The sequence below is a fragment of the Phyllobates terribilis genome, unplaced genomic scaffold (assembly GCF_046119375.1).
Source record: "Phyllobates terribilis strain yellow unplaced genomic scaffold, ASM4611937v1 Scaffold_3__8_contigs__length_932513732, whole genome shotgun sequence".
NCBI classification, from domain to species: Eukaryota; Metazoa; Chordata; class Amphibia; order Anura; family Dendrobatidae; genus Phyllobates; species Phyllobates terribilis.
In genome coordinates, this window is record NW_027362763.1 from 43,480,652 (window position 1) to 43,486,527 (window position 5,876).

Sequence of the window (5,876 nt, forward strand, 5' to 3'; positions counted from 1 at the left end):
TCAATCAGAGCACGCGCGTAGTGACGTCACCTCCAGCCAGCCGCACAGGAGGGGGCGGGGCGTTTGTTAGAAATAGACTCGGGCAGGGCAGCTAATCCCATGCTGACTGCTAAACCGTGTATCTAATCCTCTCCTGTGTGATACTGTCTGCTAAACCGTGTATCTAATCCTCTCCTGTGTGATACTGTCTGCTGAGCCGTGTATCTAATCCTATCCTGTGTGATACTGTCTGCTGAGCCGTGTATCTAATCCTATCCTGTTTGATACTGTCTGCTGAGCCGTGTATCTAATCCTATCCTGTGTGATACTGTCTGCTGAGCCGTGTATCTAATCCTATCCTGTGTGATACTGTCTGCTGAGCCGTGTATCTAATCCTATCCTGTGTGATACTGTCTGCTGAGCCGTGTATCTAATCCTCTCCTGTGTGATACTGTCTGCTGAGCCATGTATCTAATCCTATCCTGTGTGATACTGTCTGCTGAGCCGTGTATCTAATCCTCTCCTGTGTGATACTGTCTGCTGAGCCGTGTATCTAATCCTATCCTGTGTGATACTGTCTGCTGAGCCGTGTATCTAATCCTATCCTGTGTGATACTGTCTGCTGAGCCGTGTATCTAATCCTATCCTGTGTGATACTGTCTGCTGAGCAGTGTATCTAATCCTATCCTGTGTGATACTGTCTGCTGAGCAGTGTATCTAATCCTCTCCTGTGTGATACTGTCTGCTGAGCTGTGTATCTAATCCTATCCTGTGTGATACTGTCTGCTGAGCCGTGTATCTAATCCTATCCTGTGTGATACGGTCTGCTGAGCTGTGTATCTAATCCTCTCCTGTGTGATACGGTCTGCTGAGCTGTGTATCTAATCCTCTCCTGTGTGATACTGTCTGCTGAGCTGTGTATCTAATCCTATCCTGTGATACTGTCTGCTGAGCTGTGTATCTAATCCTCTCCTGTGTGATACGGTCTGCTGAGCTGTGTATCTAATCCTATCCTGTGTGATACTGTCTGCTGAGCCGTGTATCTAATCCTATCCTGTGTGATACTGTCTGCTGAGCCGTGTATCTAATCCTATCCTGTGTGATACTGTCTGCTGAGCCGTGTATCTAATCCTATCCTGTGTGATACTGTCTGCTGAGCTGTGTATCTAATCCTCTCGTGTGATACTGTCTGCTGAGCAGTGTATCTAATCCTCTCCTGTGTGATACTGTCTGCTGAGCCGTGTATCTAATCCTCTCCTGTGTGATACTGTCTGCTGAGCCGTGTATCTAATCCTATCCTGTTTGATACTGTCTGCTGAGCCGTGTATCTAATCCTATCCTGTTTGATACTGTCTGCTGAGCCGTGTATCTAATCCTATCCTGTGTGATACTGTCTGCTGAGCCGTGTATCTAATCCTATCCTGTGTGATACTGTCTGCTGAGCCGTGTATCTAATCCTATCCTGTGTGATACTGTCTGCTGAGCTGTGTATCTAATCCTATCCTGTGTGATACTGTCTGCTGAGCAGTGTATCTAATCCTCTCCTGTGTGATACTGTCTGCTGAGCTGTGTATCTAATCCTATCCTGTGTGATACTGTCTGCTGAGCAGTGTATCTAATCCTATCCTGTGTGATACTGTCTGCTGAGCTGTGTATCTAATCCTATCCTGTGTGATACTGTCTGCTGAGCCGTGTATCTAATCCTATCCTGTGTGATACTGTCTGCTGAGCCGTGTATCTAATCCTCTCCTGTGTGATACTGTCTGCTGAGCCGTGTATCTAATCCTATCCTGTGTGATACTGTCTGCTGAGCCGTGTATCTAATCCTATCCTGTGTGATACTGTCTGCTGAGCCGTGTATCTAATCCTATCCTGTGTGATACTGTCTGTTGAGCTGCCTGTTGCTACCTGTTGGCTCAGCAACAACACCTCTTCATTCTAAGTACTGATGTACAAGGGGTCTAGAGCGGGGGTCCTTTATGTCTGTGCTCTGCTGTCTGCCCGTCTCGAGCAAACAAGATGCCCACCCTGGGCACAGCCCCCTCAGAAGGGTATAGAAGCTGTGGCCGGAGCTAGAGAGGAGCGAATCGATTTGTAATGATAACAAGTGCATTAAGAAATTACTCTAAAAATTCAGATATTTCATAATCAAATATTTTTTGATCTTTGATTTCAGCATTTTGCTGAATTCTTAATGACAGGAAGGGGTTAAGAAATAATCAAGCCTTATTATACTCTCCTGTTCCAAGCCCCCCCCCCCTTATGTGTCCCCACCAGCACCAAGAGGGTGGTAACTATGAAGAGCAGCCTAAAGACACTCCCCAAGGAATCCTGTGAGTAACGTGTGGTGCCCCTGCGGGTTCAGTTGCCACAGAGGTACTGCATCTCACCCAGAGGTGTGGTACCCCACACTCAGGTAAGGAGGGAGTACTGCCCGGGACCCTAACACCTGCATCCAACACTACACTACTCCAGACCAGCAGGCGGGACAAGATGCACTCCCTTATGCTGAGCCCTGTCCCTGGTTGGAAGTGGGGGAGGGGACCATGTAGTGGGTGTGGGTGGAGGAAGCAGACACGGGAGCACTTCAGTAGGTGTATAAAAAGGGGAACCATCTTGGAAGAGACAGGTCAGTCTGAGGTGGGAGCAGGAGCTCTTCTCAGAGAAGAGGGCCTAGACAGAGAGGCCCAGGAGGACTGGCTGGAAGAGGAAGGGAGCAGAGGAAGGCTCCAGGAGTGAGGGGATCCCAGGGGCACGGCGAGTGCGGAAGCCACCTGTGCGCCCGAATCTGCAGGAACGTGGAGGGATCAGGCCCCAAAGGAGACCGGCCCCTAACTAGTGGAGAACTACAAGGCTCAGCTAGAAACCGGAGGCTTCTTTACTTTCAGGGTGCAGCTCCTCACAACCGCAACTACATCGCTAAAAAGGTAGCCACATAGGATTCAGGGGACTGCAGGTTCCCCGCCAAAATCCGAGGTTACCGGCTTGGGACACTGGTTGCGAGGCGCAGGGCAGGAGGGTGAGAGCCAGCGCAGGAAGATGACTGAGGAAGGCACACAGAATGGGGTCCCGTTATGTACTCCTGAAACACCTGGGAGTTTGCTGTACCCCTGCCTTGGTAAACAGGACTGCATGGGAGGTCACCCTGGTACTGGTGACCTGGAGTCTGACAACTGTGAGTAAATCTGAAGACTGCACCCCACTGTGTCCTAGAATTATTATCTGCGCTATCACCTGCACTGCACAGCCACATCTACCTCATCAAATCATCCCTACACTGCCCTGGAGCTAAGCTCTGCCTGTGGAGAGCTGAACCAACTCTGCTGCGTCATCATCAGCTCCAGAGGATCTGCACCGCAGGGGCGGCTCCATATAGCCGCATACCACAGGTGGCGTCACGAACATTATATAAAAACTATATTCCCTTTTCTTTATTCCCCTTTTATTGACCGCCCTGGGTCATGGACCGGGTCACCGCCACTGTAACACCCCCAGCAGCGACCGGCCCGGCTACTGAGTACCCCACGGCCCAGGGGGTGCGTCAAATGCCCACTTGGTTAAAACTAGCTGTAAATAAAAAGGTCCTTATCTCTGGATCCTGTGAGGCAGTGACCGGGATCGTATACGAGGGATGTTATATATCCCCCAGAATGTGTACAGAGACCTATTAAATCCATTGGAGTGCATTGCAGTCACAAACTCGCCTGTGGCTACAATGCAGGAGTGAAGGTGAGCAATGACCTGGTCAGGCTATCTGGCTAAGGAAGGTTAGTAAAACCTGGCAGGGCCTTCATTTCTTGGAAGAGGCTACAGGAAGGCAGTGGGGCGGCCTCCTCCCTCCAACCCGGGTTTTCCAGTGGCTCTTGCCACAGATCCTTTAAAAACCCTGCAGTAAGGATTAGTGTTGTTCAGTATTGGGACCTGCTAGGAGCATAGCAGGAAAGCTTGGCGGCCTGTGTGTAGCTGAACCCACGCCTGGTAAGGCTCTGCACCCATCGGGCCCTCAGCGGCGCGGCCATTGACCACGGCAACCGTTGTTTAAGGACTCATGTTAACCTGACTGCGAACCGGAGGACTTTTCTGTTTAGCGGTGAGTTGCTAAATAAAGCTCTTTATGTTGGACTTGCTTGGGTCATTGCCTCAGTTACAGCACGGTGTGAACACCGCCGCCTTACAACTTAGTGGGGAATGCGGGCATAGTGACTGAGGCATACCCCACCGGCAGGTGCATGACTACAATCCGGCCTGCCACCTTTAAGCCTCACCCTGTGGACAAAATGGAGGAGCTGTTAAAGCAGCTGGTACTTACCCAGCAGTTGCAGTCTCAGCGGCAACAGCAGGAGCAGCACCAGAGTCTCCAACGGCAACTGCAGGAGCAGCACCAGAGTCTCCAACGGCAACTGCAGGAGCAGCACCAGAGTCTCCAACGGCAACTGCAGGAGCAGCACCAGAGTCTCCAACGGCAACTGCAGGAGCGGGAGCAGCAGCTGCAGTCTCAGCAGGAGCAGCAGCACAATCAGCAGCAGTTACTGTACCAACAGCAGCAAAAAACAAATGAACTGCTGCTGCAACAGATTCCTGCTGTGCGGGAAACAGCCACAACACCGATTCTAGAACGTCGAGAGGCCCGTGACCAAGTTCGCTCAGCGTTGAGGAAGATGGGACTGGAGGACGATGGGGAAGCCTTCCTGACCATCTACAAACGCACAGCAGAGCGGGAAAATCTACCAGCCTGCCAGTGGGTGGAAGTGGTGGCTCCGTTTTTGGTCGGCGATGCCCAGAAGGCCTATTTCAACCTCAGTCGGGAGGACGCCCGGGACTACCAGAGGCTCAAAGGTGAGATCCTTGCCCAGCTGGGGGACAATACGTACGTGAGGGCTCAGCACGTGTTTTCATGGGCCTTTGTGGAGACCCGAGCCGCCCGGTCTCAGGCTTATGAGCTTTTGCAGCTGGTAAAGAGGTGGCTTCCGCCTGAGTCTTTGACTCCAGCCCAGATGGTGGAGAGGGTGGTGGTCGACCAGCTGGTGAGGACTCTGCCGGCCGCTATCCAACGTTGGGTGGGACAAAAGGACCCCGCCACCCTCGACCAGGTGGTCTGCCTGATCGAACGCTACTCAGCCACTCAGGACTTTATCTGGGACTCTGCCCCATCGCGGCTGTCACGATCTCTGCCAACCCAGAAACCGGGAAGGGGGTCGCGTCCCTCTGCTGAGGACAGTCAGCACCGTACCCGTGCTGAAGGAGTACTCCGGAGTGAGAGTAGCAGGAGACCGATTCCCTCCCAAACGGTCATAAGACCTAATAGTACCTCCACCATTAGGTGCTGGCGGTGTCTGGGGCCAGGACATGTGGTTGCTAACTGCCCCCTAACTACGGAGCCCATAGACTGTGGGTATACCCGCCGGGTTTCAATGTACGCCCAGATCGTCTGCACTGAGAGTGCCAACCCCTTGGACAGTGAACCCCAACTTTGCCAGGTACTGGTTAATGGGTACCCCACGGAGGCCCTCCTGGACCCGGGGAGCCTAGTGACTTTGGTGCATGGGTCGCTGGTGGCTGGAGACAACCCAGTGGACGGACACTCGAGGTTGTGTGTATCCATGGGGACCTCTGAGAGTACCCAACCGCAGAGGTAGTTTTGTCCACGCCATGTGGCGACATAAAGCGTGGTGGGGGTGGTAAAAATCTTCCCTATGGGACTGTGTTGAGAAGAGACTTACCCCTGTTCTGGACTCTGTAGAAAAACCAAATCCACTCTCCCCCGGTAAAATTTATTACAGGCACTGTACCCGACAAACCCGAGTCGGGGATACCTGGCGTAGGGGTGTCCAACCTAGGGACAGAGTGTGACCCCGATAGGTCTCCCCTAGAGGTGCTGGCAGGAGAGGTCGAGGAGA